This window comes from Callorhinus ursinus, unplaced genomic scaffold (genome assembly GCF_003265705.2).
Source record: "Callorhinus ursinus isolate GAN/ISIS: 27379988/994484 unplaced genomic scaffold, GSC_fseal_2.0 scaffold22, whole genome shotgun sequence".
Taxonomy (NCBI): domain Eukaryota; kingdom Metazoa; phylum Chordata; class Mammalia; order Carnivora; family Otariidae; genus Callorhinus; species Callorhinus ursinus.
Genome location: NW_027397084.1, coordinates 15,797,476 through 15,822,854, shown reverse-complemented (window position 1 = coordinate 15,822,854; position 25,379 = coordinate 15,797,476). Strand labels below are relative to the sequence as shown.

The 25,379-nt window shown below is 38.3% G+C and overlaps 1 long non-coding RNA gene across 1 annotated transcript; it reads right to left on the bottom strand.

Moving 5' to 3' along the window:
• Positions 1 to 4,288: 4,288 nt before the first annotated feature.
• LOC141374845 (uncharacterized) lies at positions 4,289 to 20,666 on the bottom strand. Its single transcript, XR_012381987.1, has 3 exons — positions 20,503 to 20,666; positions 6,775 to 6,951; positions 4,289 to 4,381 (listed from the first exon to the last, which is right to left on the bottom strand). It is a non-coding gene; the product is annotated as an uncharacterized lncRNA (long non-coding RNA).
• Positions 20,667 to 25,379: the final 4,713 nt, after the last annotated feature.

Below are 25,379 nucleotides of genomic sequence, written 5' to 3'. Positions count from 1 at the left end.
TGTCGATGGATATCTTGGCTCTTTCCAGTTTGGCTATTGTGGACATTGCTGCTATAAACATTGGGGTGCACGTACCCCTTCAGATCCCTACATCTGTATCTTTGTGGTAAATACCCAGTAGTGCAATTGCTGGATCGTAGGGTAGCTCTATTTTCAACGTTTGAGGAACCTCCATACTGTTTTCCAGAGTGGCTGCACCAGCTTGCATTCCCACCAACAGTGTAGGAGGATTCCCCTTTCTCCGCATCCCCGCCAACATCTGTCGTTTCCTGACTTGTTAATTTTAGCCATTCTAACTGGTGTGAGGTGGTATCTCATGGAGGTTTTGATTTGGATTTCCCTGATGCCGAGCGATGTTGAGCACTTTTTCATGTGTCTGTTGGCTATCTGGATGTCTTCTTTGGAAAAATGTCTGTTCATGTCTTCTGCCCATTTCTTGATTGGATTATTTGTTCTTTGGGTGTTGAGTTTGATAAGTTCTTCATAGATTTTGGATACTAGTCCTTTATCTGATAGGTCATTTGCAAATATTTTCTCCCATTCTGTCGGTTGTCTTTTGGTTTTGTGGACTGTTTCTTTTGCTGTGCAAAAGCTTTTTATCTTGATGAAATCCCAATAGTTCATTTTTGCCCTTGCTTCCCTTGCCTTTGGCGACGTTTCTATGAAGTAGTTGCTGCGGCTGAGGTTGAAGAGGTTGCTGCCTGTGTTCTCGTTTAGGATTTTGATGGACTCCTGTCTCACGTTTAGGTCTTTCAACCATTTGGAGTCTATTTTTGTGTGTGGTGTAAGGAAATGGTCCAGTTTCATTCTTCTGCATGTGGCTGTCCAATTTTCCCAACACCATTTGTTGAAGAGACTGTCTTTTTTCCATTGGACATTCTTTCCTGCTTTGTCAAAGATTCGTTGACCATAGAGTTGAGGGTCCATTTCTGGGCTCTCTATTCTGTTCCTTTGGTCTATATGTCTGTTTTTGTGCCAGTACCATGCTTGTCTTGGTGATCATGGCTTTGTAATATAGCTTGAAATCAGGCAACATGATGCCCCCAGCTTTGTTTTTCAACATTTCCTTGGAAATTCAGGAAATTCCTTGGTCTTTTCTGATTCCATACAAATTTTAGGATTATTTGTTTGAGCACTTTGAAAAATGTCATTGGAAATTTGATCAGGATGGCGTTGAAGGTATAGATTGCTCTGGGCAGCATAGACATTTTAATAATGTTTATTCTTCCGAGCCATGAGCATGGAATGTTTTTCCATCTTTTTGTGTCTTCTTCAATTTCTTTCATGAGTGTTCTGTAGTTCCTAGAGTATAGATCCTTTACCTCTTTGATTAGGTTTATTTGAGGTATCTTATGGTTTTTGGTGCTATTGTAAGTGGAATCGATTCTCTAATTTCTCTTTCTACAGTTGCATTGTTAGTGTATATGAAAGCAACTGATTTCTGTGCATTGATTTTGTAGCCTGCCACATTACTGAATTGCTGTATGAATTCTAGTAATTTGGGGGTGGAGTCTTTTGGATTTTCCACGTAAAGTATCATGCTATCTGTGAAGAGAGAATTTGACTTCTTCTTTGCCAATTTGAATTTTATTTTTATTTCTTTTTGTTGTCTGATTGCTATTGCTGGGACTTCTAGTACTATGTTGAACAATAGTGGCAAGAGTGGGCATCCTTGTCATGTTCCTGATCTTAAGGGAAATGCTCTCAGCTTTTCCCCATTGAGGATGATATTCGCTGTGGGTTTTTCATAGATGGATTTTATGAACTTGAGGAATGTTCCCTCTATCCCTTACTCTGAAGTGTTTTAATCACGAAAGGATGCTGTATTTTGTCAAATGCTTTTTCTGCATCAGTTGAGAGGACCATATGGTTCTTCTCTCTCCTATTAATGTGTTCTATCACATTCATTGATTTGCAAATGTTCAACCACCCTTGCATCCGGGGATAAATCCCACTTGATCGTAGTGGATGATACTTTTAATGTATTGTTGGATCCTATTAGCTAGGATTTTGTTGAGGATTTTGGAATCCATATTCATCAGGGATTATCGGTCTGAAATTCTCCTTTTTGATGGGGTCTTTACCTGGTTTGGAGATTAAAGCTGGCCTCATAGAATGAGTCTGGAAGCTTTCCTTCTGTTTCTGTTTTTTGAAACAGCTTTAGGAGAATAGCTATTATTTCTTCTTTGAATGTTTGGTAGAATTCCCTAGGGAATCCATCAGGCCCTGGACTCATTTTTTGGGAGGTTTTTGATCACTGCTTCAAGCTCATTACTGGTTATTGGCCTATTCAGGTTGTCAATTTCTTTCTGTTTCAGTCCTGGGAGTTTTTAGGTTTTATAAAATCTTATCAAATATCAGGGAGATTGAAAGACAGTGAAAAAATATCTTTGCAGTGCTTCCTCCTGTCCAGCTCCAGCTGCAGGGGCTGCGTCGGTGGTTTTCTGGCGTCTGCTGCCTTCCCTCTACCTCAACCCCAAAGCTCAGGGGCATGGGAGAAGTGTCCAACACCTGCCACCACACTGAAGCCCCACCTCTTGGAGAATTGCCATCTTAATCTTAAAATACTGAACGGAAGCCACATGGAATAATATAAAACTTTTATTTATATCTTTATTCCAAAGGACCAGTGTTATTTAATAATTAATACAAACATTCAGATATTACTGGGTGCCTTTGTGCTTCTAAAGGGTAATTTTCAAACAAATATGAACGTTTCCTTCCTTCTCTGAAATTCATTCTGATTCTCCTTATCACTGTCTCTTCAATAACCCCTGGAAATAAGTAAAAAATACGCTTTCAAGCTAGTTTAGGCAATAGTGGCAAATTTATTATAAGAAAATAGGAATATCACATAGAGCCCAAGACAGACATAGAGTGTTATTGATACCCAAGGCTCTTACCCTCTATATCTTTATCTCAGGCTATATGATTTCACACATCTGCTTCTCTCAGAATGTCCACTTCTTCACTGAATACATTTCTCTGATTCTACATGTACACAGCAGATGACATCTGCCTGACAACTGTTTACTTATCTTTAAGTCAACTGACCAACCTATGGAGCTTAGGTATCTCTCAATCCCAGTTCTTAATTAGTAGGAGAAAGAACCAACTGGCTCAGCTTTTTTCATCTAAAGTAACTATGACCCAGAAGACAAGATCACAAGATACATACCTGACCAAGAGGGCCCTTCTCTATGTGTAAGGGGTAGGGAGGAGAAAGTTCTCCTTTGATAAGCAGCTGATAAACTGAGGAAATATCACATAATGGGCTCACTACACACATGAATAAACAGAATCATAAAGTAGAAGGATGAGTGTTTCTAGAGATCTATAATTAATCTAGAGACAATGGCTTACAGATATCCATAATTAATGAGTCTTAAAAAACTTAAAGCACTATTCATATACTCTTAGTGGTTTCATCCTCTAATTATACCTAAAGATGTTATATACAGGATACAAAAATACTGACCACGCCATAACTGGGTAAAGATTCGTTCTCCTATCTATTGACTTGACAAAGGCAACAAGAAATTTTAAAATATTCTAGAAAAGTTGGCAAGATAAGACTTCAAAGGAATTCAGCAGGGGACTTCTGTTTTCACTTCTGACATGCAAAAAGCTTGAAAGTGGTCACTCTCATCCTTACAACAATAAAAAACTGAACAAACTGAAAACCAATAACTTTTCTTGGACCCTTTGGAGGACTAAAGTTACAGAGCAAACCACCCCAAAACCCAGAGTGACAGGCACATCCAAACATATAAAGCAACTGAGATCTGTTCCTAGATCAGAAGCCACTGAAGCTACAAACTGGTAGGAATACTTACATGGTAATTTTGAAAAATTGCTGGAGACTCAGTGTGAACTAGTGGGAGAGTAAGAAATTCCCCACACTTTCATAGGCTTTCTCTCCAAGGAATACCACCAGACCCTCACAGTAAGGATTCATGAAAGATCCCCTCCTGGCTTGGGCAGTGAGAGAGGGAGAGTAACCAACCACAAAGCCTTCTTAATAAAATAGACCTGCTCTCCAAGGAAAGGGGCTTTTCATAACTCATTTCTAAAACCTTATCCCAGTGAGGCAAAGCAAAAGCCTCTTCACCCCAGGCCTTCCAACCTGCTCGACCCTTCCTGTTTCACTTAAGGTGGGGAAACAAGCCATAGTTAATAGGGGTCAGGACTTCAAGGATATAGACTGGAAACATCTCATCCAGAGAAGGGGGTAGTGGACAAGTTCTCCCTTATACTAGAGAAACACTGGAAGGCCCCAAGACACTCACCTTCAAAAAGACTGAGATTATGGAATGCTCCCTTTCCCCAGACCTTACCACCATCACAAAACTTGAAGATAGGTGAACAGAAACTTCCCAAACTGAAATACAAAGAGAAAAGAAGAAAACAACAAGACACGAAAGAATTAGGGAACAATATCAAAGGTATAATATATGCATAATTAAAATACCAGAAAGAGAAAAAAGAGAACAAAGTAGAAAAATATTTGAGGTAATAATGGCTGAGAACTTTCAAAAATTTAATGACAGACATCAAAACACACATACAGGAGGCTGAGAGAACACCAAGCAGGATAAATGCCACAAAAAAAGGACACCTCAGCATATTATATTCCAACTACAGAAAACCAAAGACAAAAGAGAAAATCTTGAAGGAAACCAGAAGGAATGGGGGGAGGGGTGTCTTAACCTGTGGAGTAATAAAGGATAAGAATTACAACAGGCTTCTGTCAGAAACCAGCAAGTAAGAGGAAAGTAGAATGAATTAAAGTGTTGAAAGAAACCACCAACATAGAATTCTATATCCAGCAAAATTATCCTTCAAAAGAGAAAAAGACATAAAGACCTTCTCAGACAAACAAAATGTGAGGGAATTCATCACAAGCAGACCAGCCCTAAAAGAAATGCTAAAAGAAGTTATTCAGGCAGAAAGAAATGACATGTCAAGATCTACACAAAGAAAGGAATCATTTTAGAGAAGAAAATCTTTTATTTTTTCTTATACTTAATTGACCTTAAAGATCTCTTTCTTTAAAGCAATAATAGTGTACTGAGTGATTACTGATTATAACATATGAATAAATGAAATGAATGACAGCAATGCCACAACAAACAGAAGGAATTAGGAATACTCTAAGGTAACTGTACTCCATATGAAATGATATAGTGTTACTTGAAGAGAGATTTAGTTTAAAAACATGTACTCTAAACAATAAGACAAGCACTAAAGTTTTTTAAGAGAAATTACTGATATGCTAAAAGAGGAGATAAAATGAAATCGTATAAAATGTTCAATTAAAACCAGAAAATGCAGGAAAAAGAGGGAGCGAGAGGAAACACAGAAAAATGCAGGAAAACAGTTACAAACATGATAGATATTAATCAACTATATTAATAATCAGTTTAAATGTGAATAGCCTGACTAGATAAATATTCATTCTCTTACCTACTGACATCCCTGAAAAATTTTTAAAAAGGGTTATATGGCAAGTCTTTATACCAACTTTGCAACTTTTCTGTAAATTTTTAAATATTTTATTTATTCAAAAATTAAAAGATTATTTAAAAAAGATACCCAGCTAAAACCAAGAGTCCATAATCTTAGATACTTTTAAATACTCCTCCCAAAATACATTGCATTAAAAAACAATAGTATTTGAGTTCATCAGCAAATGCAGATTTAAAGACATTGTTGTACAGTATAGCACTGTCCAATAAAACTTTCTGTAATGACAAAAATGTTCTGTATCTATGCAGTCCAATATAGTAACCACTAACCACATGTGGCTATTGAGCATCTGAAATGTAGCTAATGTGACTGAAAAACTAAATTTTTAATTTTTTCAATAATTAATTAAATTTTAAACTTAACATGGACACATGTGCCTAGGGACTACCATATAATCATAAGTCTCTTATACAAGTCAAATGTAACTCTTCATTTAGACAAGCAACTCACTCTCTTATCCAGTTCTAGCATCAGTTTTCTCATATTTTATAAGTTCCAAGATTTTCATAGTTAGAATTCAATGACATTATACATTTCAAAAAGCTTTTTGTCAGTCTCTACCAGCCTATCTATGTAAGTATAATTTTGCAAGTATAATATCCAAAGAGCAAAAAATAAGATTAATCCCAATTTTAGAAACACCTCATTTTTCCCAAATTATAAACATCTATTTTCCTAGATACTCTCTAAGACCAACTTTCATCTCAAGAACTGTCTATGAACTAAAGTGTTTGACTGCAGAATGGATTCTGAGTATTATCACACCTTTAAAGCCTATATCATAGTACTACTAGCTTTCAGTTAAAACAGAATCTCTTGGTCAGAAGTTCCTGAAATAGGGTAATCCAAATTCCCATTAAATTATCTCCCTGAAGGCAGAGACAAAGACTATACACAGTAGCACTGAAAGCTAGGACCAACTTCATAGAAGAATCTTCATTAGTCATCAGATCAATGGAACTAGACTGGGAAATACAGGTTGTCTTATGTCAACTTAGCCATTAGAAATGGACAATTTATCTGCCTGAAACAAGGACAAAAGGCTATTTGTTCTCCAGGCATTATCTCCCACTTCATGAAACATGAAACATTATTTACCTGAAAACTGGAGAACTATTCCTCTACCTCAAAGGAGTACTTACTAAGGCAGCCCCAGTGAGTACTTGTCTTTCTTTGCGTGCTGAGGAACCAAATTTTTCAACAAGAAATTTGGCCACAAATGAAAACCCTGTAGGTGACACTGACCCCAAGAAGTGCTATCTCCAGGAGGCAGAAGCCAGGAAAGCTCTGGTGATACATGATGGATGGTCTTGCCCAATTCAGCTTCAGGTGATGTGGGAAAAGAAATTTCTATGTAACAGACACACTCAATGTCATTGCGTCATCGTCAGACATCATCAGACTTGCTTCAGATGAGGGTTCCTGGCATCAAATGGAAAATGAATTAGAAATACAGAAAACTGTATTGACCACAGACTTGATCAAAAAGGAGATAATTTGAAACTCATAAAAATGACAAGAGAGAGAAAGCAATGAACATATGATAGATATGGAGCCCAGTCAATGGAGAACAAACAAATTAAGAATTAGTTTTTATCCAAGTTGTAACCAGAAAACATATAACAGAAACAGTGAGAGACAGAATTGAAGAAAACTTGTCTAATCTGATAAAAGGTCTTATAACTTAGTATAAGAGCCCAATAATTTTCCAAGTAAATCTCAACCAACAGAACAAATATCCACATATTCTGTTAATGTGCCCAATTAACAGGCTAAAACAAAGTCCATAAAGCTCTAGGCAGAAAAAACAAACAAAATGGCTTCTCTACCAAGGAATATTAGTCTGGCCTGAGGTTTTTTCCTTTAAAACACTTAGCAACCAAACAATGTCATTTTTAGGGAGAAAAGGCTATAACCCAAGACTGTAACTCTGCCAAGTTGTCATCCACATGTGAAGATAGCTAAAAAGACATTTTCAACTACAGAGGGGATTTATATGTTCAGAAAACATACCACTATTTTACCATTATTTTTTAAAAGACCAAGGGCAGTTACGTTGGTAGAACACTTTTCCTTCACTTTCACGTTCCCATCTCAAACTACAAAAACCATATTCCTGCTTCAGCTCAATATCACCTTTCCAGGGAAGGCTGTGGGACAATTCATTGTGCCTCAAAGCAATAAACGGGCTCCACCCATTCTCTCTGATCCTCCTCCCTGACTCTGCTTTAACTGCCTGATCATGTGGATCATGCTCTCCTCTTCTTCCTGGACTCAAGTGGTAGACCACCAGAACAAACCCCGAGGCTTGGGAAAGGATGAATGCAGTACATCTGTGCTTGTGACTGAATGGATAAATTCATTTCTCGGAGACGGTCTCAGTTTTTTTCAGCTATAATCCTGTTGTAGATAAGAGATTTGACTTTGGGCATCAATTCTATCCTCCTTGCACAGAATACTCCTATAAAGTTGAGACTGGAAAACTAAATAATTCATACGCTCCTTTGCAGCTCGAGTTTCCAGGTATGATTTAGGTTTGAACTATCAAATACACTTATCATAGATGTGAAAAAGCACTACTGTTGCAGAAGCCATCTTCTCCAGCTGTTGCTGCTATTTCTGCTAACAAGCAAAATCATGGAGGCCTTTGGTGTTTCTGGGACAACAGTTGCAGTCCAGTGCCTAGCTTCATGGGCCATCCATTTTGCTGGCACATTTTGTGACAAGTGACACTTAGTTGTATAGTCAGCAGCAATAGAAGCAGCTTCCTGATCATGGCTATGAGAGGATCACTCTGAAGCTGCATGCTTCCTGATTATAAAAGAGATAGAAGCTTCCTAGGTGGCCTGATTCTGGACTATAGCCTGGGAGTTGCTCTTTTAAGTTCAGTCTAGAGTCTGTTTCTTCAGTCTTTATGATAATTTCATAAACTATTTAATACATTACAAATTTTTCCCTGATGAAGCAAGCAGGAATAGATTCATTTTTCTACCACTGAATTCCGTGGAACTAAACTCTTACCAATATAGTCAAAGAGCTATGTACTTTAGGCATTACTGATCCACTTGGCTCCTTGTATCAGTTATCAATTCTCTAGAACTTGGAGAGAAAAAGGAATGGAAGGTTAGGCTCTCTTAAACCTCCAAAGGCAGTGACATAGAAACATTAAAAAATTGCTTTGTAATTCTTACTAAAATAAAGATTTGAAATGTAGCTGGAAAGTTGTCTTTGAAAACACAGTGAACATCTTGTATGTCTCCTAATCATTGAAAGAGGGAAAAGAAAGCAAATAAAACATAGGCCATCTATAGAAAAAGTCAAAAAAGTAAGAAAACACTAGTCATAGTAAGGAAAGGTAAATCATAAAATGAAAAAAGATCAAACACTTCAGATCACAAATGTGAAAAGTATAAATTTCTCAATTAAATAATAAAGGTACTACATATCGCTTACAAAAGAAACAATTAAAATTAGAATGATTAAAATGGGTTAGATGTAAAAGCCTTATGGGAAAGAAACTCAAACCAAAAAAAAAAAAAAAACCAGAAACAGAAAAAAAAACACCAAGAGCAGCATATTAATCTTAGATAAAGTCAAATTTAAGATTCAAATTAAGTAGGGAAATTGGCCATTTAAAAATCTAATCCATAAGGAAGGGATATATACTTTTGTTTTAACTGTTTGTGGATATGACATTTGGTAGCAGCTCTTTAGCATTTACTTTTTTTTAATTTAAATTTTGTTAGTTAACATATAGTGCAATATTGGTTTTAGGAATAGAATTTAGTGATTTGTCACTTACATACAAACACTCAGTGCTCATAACAACAGGTGCACTCCTTAATATCCATCACCCATCTAGCCCATCCCCTACCCACCTCCCTCCATCAACCCTCAGTTTGTTCTCTGTCATTAAGAGTCACTTATGGCTCATTTCCCTCTCCTTTTTAATGTCATTTGATGTGATACATGAAATAAAAACTAAGAAGTACCAGGAGAAAAGTATAGGCACACAATCACTTGTGAAGCTCATAACATCACGTTCTGGCAGACCATATTACCACTAACATAAAAAAAAAACCAGACATTTTAAATATTACATAGAGGGAAAGGTAACATTTGTTCCTTCTAAAAAGAGAATAAACTTTCTAAAAATATTCATCAATTCCTGGTTATAGTGTAAAAAGAAAGACTTTTTTAAAAAAAAAGTTGACAACTTGTGTTAAGAATACTAAAATGTTTGTAATTCTAAGTCCAAAGAATTTACACAAATAAAGGCAATTCTAGATACAGAGATATGCGTAACAGTTACCATGTGAGTGCTAACTATGTCCCAGGACTTATGAAGGGAGTTTTACGTATGTTTATATGCAACAGTGACATAAATAGTAAAAATAGGGAATGAAGAATTTTTACCAACATGGAGCAATCATGATATATTATGAAGTAGGATGCCAAACTAAATAACAGTAGTGTGAGTTTTTGTGTACCTGTATGTATACATACAAATAGCATGATCAACTTTTATATATGAAAACAGAAGTCTGAAAATGAAACAAAAGCAGCAAAATATCAACAGTAGTTTTCTCCAAGTTGTAAGATTACAAGTGATTTTACTTTGTTCTTTGTATTTTTCTGTAGTTTCCAATTTCCTTCTATAACTTACTTCTATTTCATTATCAAGAAAATGTGTTTTAAAATAATGAATAAAATCTCAACCATCACAATATGAGATATGACCATTTTTTGGCCCTTTATCTTAAAAATTTTACTTTAATAACTTAAAATAGCAACTATATGAACTAAATGGATGTGCTCCCCAACTGTGGCAATGTTGATGGTATAGTTTAGCATATCTAAGTAGGAATTGACTTGAGAAAACCTATTAGTTGTTATGAAGAAGAAAGAAATGGCAGTTTAGCAGAAAATCTAATAAAACCAAAATACCACGATGGTGTTACAGACTTGTTTCTATCATACAAGGAACTGTTACCAATTGTGGCCAAGACAGTTAAAATTTATGCAACAGGCCAATCAGAAACACTAAAAAGGAAGAACTATATGACGTTTGTATGTATATGAAAGGGGGAAAAAAGCTACCCAAACTGGCTGAAACTGATTAAAGTATTAAACTATCATACCTCAGAGAAGAATTATTAGTACAAGACAAAAATGAATAAAGGCTTACTTGGAAAACACAAAACCTATGAGGCTTATCATGAGGTAAGCACAACATATGCTGTTTCTGTGAAATCCAAAATGAACAAGAATAATCAGTAAATTAAGACTGTGAGAGAGTAGGATTGTACTGAGAAGAATCCACATCCAAATTGACTATTGTCATTTAAAACTCTTGCCTTCAGCAGCTCCTCTACAAAATTTGAAATTTTGTTTCGAAATAACAAAAACTCATGCATGCTTGCAATTTGCAATTCACTATGTTAAGTCCAACACATCTGTTTAATTCTTTCATCAACTCTATGTGGTAGATCTGATTAGCATTTCCCTTTCACAGATGAGGCAACTAAAGCTTAGAGAAAATTTTTTTTAGTTGTCCAACTAGAAAATGGTGAAGCTAGGACTTTAAACTTAGGTCCATCTAACTCTAAGCCCCTGTCCTTAACCATTATGCAATTTATTTGTATCAGTGTTTCCTTACTATAACCAAATTTTTTTTTAAAGATTTTATTTATTTTTGACAGAGAGAGAGAGAGAGAGAGAGAGAGAGCACAAGCAGGGGAAGCAGCAGACAGAGGGAGAGGAAGAAGCAGGCTTCCCGCAGAGCAGGGAGCCCGATGTAGGGCTTGATCCCAGGACCCTGGGATCATGACCTGAGCCGTAGGCAGACGCTTAACTGTCTGAGCCACCCAGGCGCCCCTACTATAACCACCTTTTGCACAACACTTCAATTAACTCAAATCCAAATCAATCATAAAGTGTGAAGAGCAAATATGGTGATAAAGCTAGAAATTATGCTTCTCTAAATTCCCTTCCCTATATGTTTCCAGACTGGAGCTGGCTTAAAGAGGAATGTTTGCAAGGAGAAAATGAAAGTGAGGTTTAGCCATGATTCTCTGAAGGCCACTGTGGTGAAATGCAAGAATATACTACTGCAGAGTGGGCAGAGGTTCCAGTTTGCCCTGGCTGTCCTCAGTCCCACATACACTTCCTCTCCTCTCGACAGCAGCCCCAGGCCCACCCACAGACGTTTGGCAGCAGATGCACAGAGGCATTAGCTATCGAGAGTTTCAGCAACCCGTAGGTTCTTCCATGAACCTTCCCCTTCACAGTCTTACTTTGGCAGCTGGACATCTTTGGATTTTCATATTAACTGGTTGATGATTTTTTTTTTTCCTGATCCTTCAATTTCCTTTTTGGACCTTCTCTTTTCCAGCTCCTCCCACAATTCTGTAAGTTCTAACTCCTCTAATAAATCCCTTCTCTCATGTCCCATAATGGTTCTGCTTCTATCACTGAAGCCTAACTAATAAAAAAAAAGTATAACTTTTTAAATATAAACTTATTAAAATATTTTAAATTAAATATATTTTCAAAGACAAAATAAAGTATGCAGGGTATAAATCCTAATAAACAATCTTTGACTAAGGAATAAGAAAATGCTAAGTTTCCTATCTTTTATTTACATCAAAGCACAAACAGAAAAAATATTCTGACAGTGCTAACAATGAATTTTGTCTCACTAATAATATGTTTCTTCCCAGAGAGAAGAAAATAAGTCATCTTTTAATTAACAGGAACAAATGAATGATTATCCATATATTTTTTGTTTTCTTACTGTCTTAGTCATTTTGGGTTGCTAAAACAAAAATGCCATATATTATGTGGCTTCAACAACAATCATTTATTTCTCACAGTTCTGGAGACTAGGAAGTCCAAGATCAAGGTGCCAGCAGGCAGGTTCAATGTCTGCCCACTTCCTGGTTAACAGAAGACTGTCTTCTTACTGTGTCCTCACATGGCAGAAGGGATAAGAGAGATCTCTGCTGTCTCTAAGTGCTTTAATCCCATTCATGAGGGCTCTATCCTCATGATTTAATCACTTCCCAAAGGCCATACCTTCTAATACCATCATACTGCAGGTTAGGATTCCAATATATGAATTTGGGGGGCACACATTTAGTCCATAACACTTACTATCTACAAAGGTATGACAGGCCCGAGGATAGGACATAAGAACATCCTACATTTGGGGCACCTGGGTGGCTCAGTTGGTTAAGCAGCTGCCTTCGGCTCAGGTCATGATCTCTGGGTTCTGGGATCGAGCATTGGGTTTCCTGCTCAGCAGGGAGTCTGCTTCTCTCTCTCTCTCTCTCTCTCCCTCTGCTCCTCCCCACTGCTTGTTCTCTCTCTCTCTCAATCTCTCTCTCTAATAAGCAAATAAAAATATTTTTTAAAAGTAATAAAAAATTTTAAAAAAGAACATCCTAGTTTTGTCTGAGACCCAAAAATAAAGACTATATTAAGTAAGAGTACAAAGTTACATCAGGACACTATTACCAAGGCACCATGTCATTTTTCCAAACAAAACACCTACCCCCGGGGTGCCTGGGTGGTTCAGTCGGTTAAGCTCTCTTAATTTCAGCTCAGGTCAATGATCTCGAGGTTGTGAGATCGAGCCCCCCCGCCCCCCTCCCTGTCGGGCTCTGCACTGGGTGTGGAGCCTGCTTAAGATTCTCTCTCTCTCCCTCTGCCCCTACCCCACCGCTCTCCCTCTCTAAACAAATAAAACCTACCCTCAAATATTCAGATGAAATAATATATCTAATTGGAAACCTAGCAGTAAAAGATTTACATATGATCAGGATTGTGCTATAAAGTCCACTGTAAGTAGCCTTAGTGTGTAAGTATGTGTATGAATCTTTAGTTGGGGAGCTGGTAAAGGTCAATTAAATTAAGTTATCTCAACAAATCAGTTAGTATGCTTTGGTTGCAAGGAAGAGACCAAGTCAAATAGATTTTAAAAAAGTGGTGTGGGGGCATTTATTGGCTTGTGGAACTTAAGAGTCAAAGGACAAGATGATTTGAACACAGCTAGATCTAAGGGCTGAAACCATGTCACTAGGACCCAGTCTCTTCCCAGTCCTGGCTCTGCTTCCCACCTCCAGGAATCCACTCCTATCATGGTGACAACAGAGAGGACAAAATGGCCGCCAGCAGCCTCAGATTTACACATTCTTTTCTTCTCGACCAAAGCAGAAAAGAAGAGCTTCTCTCACCCAAGAAATTGGACAAAAGTCCTGGACCCTGATTCCACTGGCTCAACCTGGGTCATGTACCTATTCCTAAATCGATGCCTGTGGCCTGGAGGATATAAGCTATACTGATCAGCTCAGGCTGCATGCCAAATAGCCACATCCAGACAGCTTTAAAAATTAAAATAACAATAACAACAAAAATAATAATAATTAAAGGAATGGAGGCCTGCTAGACTTAACAATAATGTTCACTAACTGTCAGATTTCCCATTGGAAAAACCGTATGGGAAATGAACTGAGATAAAGAAATGAACATAGGGAAACATCCCCCAGCTTCGCTTTTTTGTATCTTGGTAACTGCTAAACACTTTTTCTTCAGCCATGCAGCACTCACTATAACTTCACCCCAGTTGTCTATGAAGTTGGGGAACACATGTCCCAGAAAATCTACTATTACTCAAGGAATACTGGCTAGATCTGGCCTTGCTGAATGTCCTTAAAACTTTCAACTTTTAAAAAATTCTTCTACTAACCCACAAATTTCCAATCACCCTTCTAGACAGATCATTATTTGTGACAGAAACTGTTCTCAATTTTTATTAAAAAATCTCATTTGCCAGTAGCCTCATATATTTTTTAAATGTCTGGCCTAATTTCTTCAAATCTGCACATATCACCTATTCTTCTTGGCTATAATTAGTCACTAAGGCTTATTAGCATAGGAGTAGCTCCAAGAAACTCTAAAATACAAGTCAGGACTGATTTTTGTTTTCATGTTTTTCTTGACTTTCAGAAAAGGTGTTTGTTTTTTCCTCCTGGAATAAGCCACCACATTAAGTTTCCTCTTTCACCCTTTGGGAATAGCTATTATTATTAGAAGGGAGTACTAGTATAAATTCTTAAAGTAACACATCAGAAGGATTAGGTTGAGTTTAAGCAGACTCAAATTCTGTGACTCCCAGCAAAACTTCTAAACATCAGGAGAAAAGCAAGTTAAAACAAACCCTTTACCAGCTGCTACATGTGGGGTGGATCAATAATACTAACTGACAACTTTTCATATGAAATTCAGCAGTCTGAAGTTTCCTTTTTCTATTCCCTGAATATCTGTTCTCTCCACTTCAAAGGACCGTCTGCCGCAGAGCAAGGAGAGGTGGTTCAGATACAACTGCACTCGTCTTCTGTTTAAATCGTAACATCCGGCAGTTGAGGAGCTGCCAAGCAATGATAAAAGGACACAGGGCTTTGATTGTTTATACTTCAATAGCAAAGGCAGAGGAGCACTGTGAATAAGGGCACATGCTTAGTAGACAAGCATTGCTGGGTTCCACCCGCAGCTCTGCCACTTACCAGTCCAGTGTGTGACCTTGAACAAATTAGTTAACTCTGAGCTCTTCCTTTCCTCATCTGTAAAATTAATATTATAATAACAATATTTCTCTTTCTTGGCTGGTAGGAGAATTAAGTGAGTATCCAGTGTAAAGTGCTTAACCAAAAACTTGCACTTTAAAATAACAGCTAACATTTACAAGCATTTATTATGTGCCAGGTATAAAAAGCACTCGATTCATCTATTTACCCATTTAACAAATATTTGTGAGTACTTACAACGTACCAGGCACTGTTCTAAACATTAGGATATCAATGACAAAAAAAAAGATTCCTTCTTGTAATTTAATACATCATAAATTGCTATTAAGATTATAATACAATTAATAAACATAATACATATACAAAAACAACAATAATCAAAATAAAATGAAATCCCTCAAAGTTAACTGATATGATAAAAACTTGCCTAAAGTCCTTAAGAGCTGTTGCCCTCTGCAAACACTTCAGGGATAATGGCCCAGTGAAGTCAGCCAAGCAAACTTCAGGAAACAGAGACTCTCTTGCACTAGGGGTTCTAATATCATTTCACAGGTGAGTTCCTTCTGACTGGAGATAAATGAAAATGAAAGCAATATGAAGATTTCCTGCAATGCCAAAATGCTACTAATGTTCTGAAGATCTAAGGAAATAGAGTAGACTATTCATCTTTCTCAGTTCCTACAAGATTTTTAGGAGAGTCACTGCTCTCCCACAATTTCAAATTACAGCGAAGGGCCATTTAGCAATATACTAAGATTGAAGTGACATGTGTAGCAAAACTGTGATTTTCAGTTTCTATTCAGTGGTATCTGCTCCTCTCACACACAAGTTAGATTTTCATTTTTGGACAGTATTCCTGTTCTTGACCTGAATACAAATATATATATTTTTTTAAATATATGTATGTATATTTTTTAATAATATGGTTTTGGTTTTTTATGTTTTATTTTTAAGTAATCTCTACACCCAACGTGGGGCTCCAACTTATAACCCCGAGACCAAGAGTTGTATGCTCTACCGACTAAGCCAGCCAGGTACCCCCTGAATAAATCTTGAGTATCAATCACCCAAATCATAAACAGGATCAGTATCATTTAAAGGGAAGCCATCCATTGTGTTAATCTCTATTGGTCATTAGCTAGAAAAGGGGAAAAAAAGAAATTTCACTGGACAAAAACAATGGAACCATGTCTCCTTCAGTGGCTGAAGGAGGGTACAAAAAAGTGTTGGGCAAGCCATCAGGAAAATACAAATTAAAACCATAATGAGATACTACTCCACAACCACGAACATGGCTATACTCAAAAGACAAGATAAAAACCATGTTGGTAAGAATGTGGAGTAACTGGAAGCCTCACACATTGCTGGTGGAAATTTAAACTGGTGCAGCTGCTTTGGAAAATGGTGTGCCATCAAAAGGGTTAATAAACTTAGAGTTACTATAGGACCTAATAATTTCACGCCTAGGTATATACCTAAGAGAAATAAAACCCTATGTCCACACAAAAATTTGTACATGAATGTTCATAGCAACATGATTCATAATAGCCAAACAGTGGAAACAACCCACATGTCCATCAACTGATGGATGGCTAAACAAAGTGTAGAACATCCATACAATGCAATATTACTTAACAATGGAAAGGAATGAAATAGCGATAGCTGCCATAACATGGATGAACCTTAAAAGTATTATGCTAAGTGAAATAAGCCAGTTCAAAAAGATCACACATTGTGTGACTCCATTTATATGAAATGGTCAGAATAGGAAAATCCATACAGACGAAGTAGATAACTGGTTGCCAGGAGCTGCAGGGAGGAAGAATGGGGAATGACTGCTAATGGGTACAGCATTTCTTTTTGAGGTGAAGAAAATGTTCTAAAATTAGAAAGGAGTGTGGTTGCAGAACTCTGTGAATACACTAAAAACCACTGACATGTACACAAACGGTTGAGTTGTATGGTATATAAATTATATCTCAATAAAGCCATTTTTTAAAGCACTGGACACTGTAGGCAGAAAAAACTGCCTTTGCCCAAAATACTTCTCTTTTTGTTCTTACTCAGTATTTCACTCTGTCATATGATTGCACAGACTTGGGAGAAGGCTCCCTGTCCCTGAAATATCTCTTGCCCTTGCCCTACTCCTATTTCACTACCTTGTGAACTTATACCTTATTAACCTCACAACTTCAGCTTAAAGCTTTGCTTCTAACAAATATTCACAATAGATCAGGGAAAGATTTCTCATTGAGCCTTATCAATCATGTTCTGTTTAGTGTGAATGAGTTTGTCAGATCTTCTGCTGACAGAGGGATGTGGGTGAGGGCAAACAGAATGATAAAGTGCTAAGGGATGAAGGAAGAGGGCACAGAGAGAAGAAGGTTAGGGACATGCAAATTTTCATCTCAATATTTTGGTATCACTGATCCTATTGCCTACCTGTCTTTGCTAATGCCCTGACCTGTTCCCTCTTTTTCCTCCTTTTTTCGTCCACCAATCCATAAAACTTCTGCATCCTGCAGGGTCTAACTGAAAAGCCACTTATACCAAAAGCCAAGACTGCATAAAATTACTAGTCATATTTCTATTTCTTCTGCTTTTGGTCCATATATTTATTGAATTTCACTCTCAAATTACTTTGAAATTTTTTTCAGTCTGCTTCACGTATATTGGTTTCTCATCCCCAGTATAAAAACATAGTTCTGTAACATATCTATGTCATAGATAGTGGATAGGCTTTCTTTAGAGGATCAACTCCAGTGGTAGTCAGGAGCTATCTGAAAAAGACTCCAAATCATGTCCACCCTCAGTAAGGAGTATGTTGCGATCAATTAGCTAAGTCTGCAATGAGAGTGGAAGTGGGTAGAGAGTAGGCATGTTACCCCTGATAGCTGTCACTGCTTATAGAACCCTTTGTTATTTGATACTTCCCTCTACCTTATAATCAGACATGATTTTTAACTACACAGTAGAGAAACTTTCTTCATTGTTGCATACCAGTGTAGGCTGACTTGCTAGTGATATCATTTGCTAATAATCCTAATATTCTGTACTTAAAAATACTGTGTGATACTACAATATTTCATCTTTCCACACTATCTAGTGTCTTAGATCTTCTGACCTCCATTAGTAAGAAAAACAAATTTAAAGATATATATTTAACATATTGTACAGCAGACAATAGGATTGCTGGTTACCTACCCAAAAATCCATCTCTTTCATCCTTCCTTCCTCCTTCCAGAAACAATTATAATGTTCTATTATCCACCCTTCTCCACAGGTCCCCATGATTAAAGGAATGCTGATGCCACTACCAACCAAAGAGTTGAAGTCCGTTTGAATGAAGCCAATCATGACAATCCTATTCCCCTGCCCAGGGTGGGTTTAAGCCAGGAATGTGATGCAATTCTGACGAGAGGAAGTCTCCTGGGCTGGAGGCATCTGGGAAAGCCTTCTCTCCTTTTCAAGACTCACAGAAATAGATATTCTTTCTCTGGATATTGTTGTGTCTAGATATTGTGCCAGAACTGCTACAGACATCATGCTCTAGGTCTGAAAACAAGGCTAACCCACAAAGGAGAGTGAAACAGAATAAATGACAAAGAGGCAGAGCCAGAGTCCTAACAACCTGTACCTGGAGCTTTTGCTACCAATGGACTTCTTGTTAAAAGTAATGATCCCAGTTATTTTTTAAACCCACTTCAGTTCAATAATACTTCACCCTAAATGATTTATATACTCATTCCAAACCATAGCTATACCTACGTATTTGACAGCACAGACATAAACATTCATCAGTAATCAAAATAATCTTTTCCAGGTATGTGTGTGTAATTTTAAATGTTCTACGAATTCTACAAAGTAGCTATTTTATAGGAATTATCATCTTCAATTAAAATATAAAGTAACTGAGACCCAGACATGCCAGAGATCATACAATTGGTTACTGGTGTTCTTCGTTCATTCATTTCTCTAAGCTATCTGGCCTGGATCTAAGAGTGGCGTTGCTGAGCAGCAATACAATTAATCGTTCCATCCAAGAAAAACCAAGTGCATTCTTTGTGCCAGACATCAATCTCAGGACCGGTGGTATGCCTGAAAGAACCTTGATCTCATGGAGTTCTTAATCTGTAGGGAAGAAATATAATAAACAACTAATGGGAAAAAACATTACACAATTAAAATCCTATTAAGTCCTACAAAGGAAACAGACTTAAGAGTTTTTAAGAGAATGTGAAAGTGTATTACAGAAACCTAATCTGGACCTGGATATCAGCATGGTCTTCCTCATGGAGCTGAGCTTTATACTAAGACGAAGGAAAAAGGAACAGTATATGAGTATATGCAAGGCCCTAAGTCAAGAAGGAGTTTGCATTTCTCTAGGAACAGAGAGAAGGCCTATCTGCAGGAACATCATGTTCATGAAGATGCAGACAGACCATGGGACAAGGTGATACGGGTCAGGAGTGTTAGAAGAACCTGAAGCCATTACAGAGTTTTAATTAGGTAAGCGATAGAATTTGATTTATGCTTTTATAAAGATTTGGAGAATGGATTAGAGAGAGGCAAAAGTAGAAGGTGTAGATGTGATTATTGAAGAACAGGCAAGAAACGACGGCGGTGTAGACAAACCTAATTAATTTCTCCTTCTCTTTCCTAACTGTTTCTGCCACACAAATCCTCCTGCACTCCAAAGTAGTTTGTACCTCCTATCCTGGCAACAGCACAGTCTACAAACCTTTACGGCATTGGGATTCAATTGCCTTTCAACCCAAGATAAGTGGACAAGAGTCACAGAGAAGCATTTCTCTGGGGCCTGAAGTATGAGTCACAAAAGTGGATGTCTTGAGTTACAGGTCGCACTGTGTCAGAGCTGAGAAGGTGTTTTTATAAGTTAATTTTCACGAGTTTGTGATGTGGGTCCGCTCTTGCCCAGGGCTCCTGCCAGGGACCTGTCAGCCCTGAGTGTAAGACTGGCCTTGCTGAGCAACACAACTTCTTTCATCAACGATAAGCCCATCACGAAGTGCACGCCTAAGTAGCTGAAGGGACTCAGGTGCTAGTAAGTACAGCACTGTTAAATACAAGCCGGTTAAATGTTGAGGAAAAACCATCACAAAGGACAGCTTTAATTTTTCAGTAGACCTGTAGCCCTTCTCTTTGTTATTACACGCCAAATTCAGTTTTATACCAAGGATACTAGTGGGGCGATCAACAAGGCGCTGGCAGCAGAGACCCACCCCTGTCCACGTGGACAGTCGCAGAGGTCGCCACAGCTGCCGTCAAGCCCGGGAGGGGTGGGGGCCGCCCGCTGCAAAAACAGCCAGAGGCCGGCGTGGCCATTTTACCGCGCACACGGAGAAAGGCATGTTTGTGTACTCACCTTCAACCTCCCTTCCAGCAGCCCGTGGCCGGGGAAGGCTTCCCAAGCGGCCTACGTGGGCCGCGAGGAACTGGGCCCGGGAAGCGCTGTCGCCGTCGTCGCCGCGCCTTGTCCAGGGGGGGCCTGAAGAGAAGCCCTGGCGTAGTCCCCGGGGGCACGGGGCCTGCTTTCTTGTAGGTCCGTCTGGACGCCGGAGCCCGCGGTCCTGAAGGCCCAGCCCAAGGCCGGAACGCTGCTGCGGCTCCTCTCCTGCCGCACGGCCCCTCTTCCCCGGGAGCACCGCCGGGGTCGGGGACGGGAGGGAGAGAGCACCGCCGGGGTGGGGGAGTGGGGGGAGCACAGGGGTCCTACCTAGTCCAGCCGAGCCTGGCGGCTATGTGGGCCTCAGACGAGAGGGCGGTGGTGTGGGAGGAGGAATATGGCGGCCCGCAAGAGCCAGGACAGCGCCCGGAGGTTACTTCTCTGGAAGTCACCTTGTCGATCCCAAAATTGTTACTATTTTGGGTGATTCCACCTTGAAGACACGTGTGAGACAAGACCGGAAGTTTTAAAACTTTGGACGGCTACCTAATTGCTTAACGTAATAGAGGGGTAACTAGAAATTAAATGAAAATACACAAAATGCATCGTTACGTTCTGGAACGTTCATGGAAGACGTTCCCATCATGCTAATGTATAGATACAAGGATTAAAATCAGCAGCTCAAGGATACCCACTCTGCGTCTAACAAAATTAATCCTGTAAGACTAAGTTGACCTCAAGGCCTTGTATATAATGTTCGTATAATGAACAAAACAAGTCTGAATCATGACTGAAGATTGAAACTAAGAGGAAAGTAGAATAGAAATGTCACTGTAGTACATACCAACCTCCTCTGTCTCCTGATCCAAAAGTCTGTTGGACTTACACGATTCAATCATTTTATCCAGAGATGCTGATGACAATAACAAGACTAACGTAAAAGAAAACGTATCTCAAGAACTAGATGATTCAGTGTGTTCTTCCCAAAAACACCATCCTCTGGAAAAGTAGAAGCAGCACTAAATAAAAATACCTACCGAGTAGGGACGCCTGGGTAGCTCAGTCAAGCATCTGCCTTGGGCTCAGGTCATGATCCCAGGGTCCTGGGATCGAGCACCGCATGGGGGTCCCTGCTCCTCGGGAGGCCTGCTTCTCTCTCTCCCACTCCCCCTGCTTGTGTTCCCTCTCTCACTGTCTCTCGGTCAAATAAATAAATAGAATTAAAAAAAAAAAAAAACCTACAAAGTAGAGCATGAAGTAAGAAGCATTCATTGCAGCAGATTCAGAGTTAAACACAGTTACATGACCAAGAAAAGCAAGAATAAAATTACCAGTTTGATAATTCTATTGCCAAAGCACCTTTAAATTGTCTTAAGTGCTCTCTCAGGAAATTTTAGTTGACCTTATATCTTTAAGCTGGAAGTTCCTTTGAAGGTATCATTTTATTTTTTTTTAAAGATTTATTTATTTTTGAGAGAGTGAGAATGAGAGAGAGAGTACATGAGAGTAGGGAAGGTTAGAGGGAGAAGCAGGCCCCTCGCCGAGCAGGGAGCCCGATACAGGACTCCAGGATCATGACCTGAGCCGAAGGCAGTTGCCCAACCAACTGAGCCAGCCAGGCGCCCTGAAGGTATCATTTTAAATTGTGTAAGCATACCAATAGGAACACTCTTCTGGTTGTAAATAGAGCCTATAATTTTTTGTTGAGATCTAATCAAGATATAACTAGAAGAATTGGAAAATGATCCCTTAGATATTACTTTAAATACCTCTAGCTGGAGGTGCCTGGGTGGCTCAGTCCACTGGGATCAAGCCCCTCCTCGGGCTCCCTGCTCACAGGGAGCCTGCTTCTCCCTCTCCTCCCTGGTAGGGCTCTCTCTCACTATCTCTCTCTCTTTCTTTCTCTCAAATAAATAAAATCTTTAAAAAAATACCTCTGGCCTAACTAAATGTGAATGGTGTAATGCCTGAAAGCTAGGGTAGTGTTTCTACAGATGGTACAGCAGTTTATCAAAGGCTAAGAATGAGCCTACAAATAATAAGGATAGAGTTTGGAATAATTGCAAAGGAATAAGTTAACAATCCTGGAAGAACAATATATTATTTTAATTTTTCAAGCTGTCCTTGATCCTCTAAAAATATGATATTTGAAATTATTATTACTAACACTGATATACCAAATAATGTTTCTAATTTTTCTGTGAAAATTTCCTTTCGAGAAGCCAAGAGCAGATGTACTGCCTGTGAAGGGAACATCAAAAGAAGGTGTGTACAAAAAGAAAACAAAATTTTAAATGTGTTCTTTCAATCTAAAATACAACTTTGAAATAAACCAGAGTTCCAGTGTTTTGATGAGGAAGAAATTAGAGCTACATCATTTCCACTGAACCTAAAATATATATATATATATATATATATATATTTAGCATCTCCAACTAAAGGATGCTGTTACTAATGAGGACCTACACTAACTCATCATTAAAAAAAAATTTTTTTTAAGTGTGAGAATCTCTTAATGAAATTGTCACGGATTTTTATTTGAAGTACGTTAATTGTCCACTAAACTTAGCAAGTCTTGGGCCGCCTGGGTGGCTCAGTTGGTTAAGCGACTGCCTTCGGCTCAGGTCATGATCCTGGAGTCCCTGGATCGAGTCCCGCATCGGGGTCCCTGCTCAGCGGGGAGTCTGCTTCTCCCTCTGACCCTTCCCCCCCTCATGTGCTTTCTCTCTCTCTCATTCTCTCTCTCTCAAATAAATAAATAAAATCTTTAAAAATAAATAAATAAATAAATAATAAAATAAATAAATAAATAAACTTAGCAAGTCTTTAGCTTTCTATCATATTCTATGTATTTACTTTCTGGTGTCAAACTGTCCTGATTTTTAATTCTAACACTGTCACTTATTGTGTGACATTGAGTATAGTTAATTTGTCTCTCCCTGTGTTTCCTCATTTTTAAAATGGGAGTAATAATATCTCTATAGGGATGCCTGGTGGCTCAATCGGTTAAGCATCTGCCTTCAGCTCAGGTCATGATCCCAGGGTCCTGGAATCAGAGTCCAGAGTCAGACTCCTTCCTCAGCAGGGAGCCTGTTTCTCCCTCTGCCTGCCCCTCCCCCTGCTTGTGCAGCTCACTCTTTGTCTCTCTCTCTCTCTGAGAAATAAATAAATCTTTAAAAATAATAATATCTCTATAAAAGAGTTGTTGTGAGAATTAAATGAGATAATATATGTCGGGCCCTAGGAATAGTGCCTCCTATATATGAAGTGTTCAGTAAATGCTAGCCTATCATGTTAGTGTTACAGTGTTTTAATCCTTTTTTTAAAAAAAATTGTTACTACTTTAGATCAGGTAATAATTTGTTGAGCAAGTACAAAAGTATGATTTCATTCGTTTCAGTAAATATTTTAAGTACCCCCCACAAAAATTGCCACCATTACTATCATCATCACATGTTTCTTATTTTATGTGAGGGTATGGTTTTCTCTAATCCAAAACAGCTATCAATATATTGTGTTACAAATTACTGAGAATCAGAACTCTCTCCCTCTTCTCTGCACAAAAGTAATTGTTATCTGATTAATCAAAAGATCATTACTAATAACCCCAGCTCTTACATTATATTTTTTATTTTTTATCTTTTTTAGAAACTGTTTATTTTCCATCAACCTTATTTCCATTTTCTTGGCCTTTCTAGAAGAGCAACTTAAGACCACTCGGGGGTTGTTCCTACCCATTCAGTGGCCTGAGCCGTGGGAGCTGTGGACCAGTGTTCAGTGGTAGGCTGAGCACTCCAGTCTTCAGTGGGGAACTACTGAATAGTCAAAGAGGGCACCTGCATGCCTTCAGACCAGTCTGCGACTTCAGGTTGAGTAGCAGTAAACACAGGATCTGGAGCACTCCATTCACCCTGATAACATTTAAAGCACAACTAAACATTAGCATCAATAACTGGGAGGAATAATCAATTTTGTTTTGTCTATAATCAAGTCTTGCCCACAAATTGAAGGTCAATTAATTTTTGCCTACAATGTCAAAACTTCAAACAATCTTATATTATCATAAAGACATGTTTCTGCATGGTAGAGAGTGTAAGTCAATAAGAGAATAGCTATGCTTAAATCTTGCCTGTTTTCTTAGGAGGGACATTAACATAAGAAATCAAATTTGCAATTCACCAAGAAGGATATGGCCTATATTGTCAAAGGAATTTATTTATTTACTTTTTAAGATTTTATTTATTCATCTGACAGAGAGAGACACAACGAGAGAGGGAACACAAGTAGGGGGAGTGGGAGAGGGAGAAGCAGGCCTCCCGCGGAGCAGGGAGCCCGATGTGGGGCTCGATCCCAGGACCCTGGGATCACGACCTGAACCGAAGGCAGACGCTTAACGACTGAGCCACCCAGGAGCCCCGTCAAAGGAATTTATTACACACAAATGGGTCTGTAATTTTTCCTCTAAAAAACAAAAGGATGGATTATATTTAGGTAAAATCTGTCATTAATAAAGAAATTGACAAGAATTGGAACACACCACCTGAAGTCTTTCAATAATTCAAAAGACATAAAGCCTTCCATAAATAACTTAAATCCTTAAATCAGCTATTGAATATGAGGAGGCATAGGGAAACAGTTCAGTACAAAACACAAGGCAGATAATCTTCCTTTATAAAGCTAGCAAATATAAACATGTCACAAATCCACCAATCCTCTGCCTCACTTCCCAAAATTCTACCTCAAGTAACTATATTTCAAAATCATTCTTATTGCTCAGTTTGATGGAGCTTTCCACATAGTTTTATTTTACCAGATTTTTTACAGAGTTTTAGGATTTGAATTTCATAAAATCACAA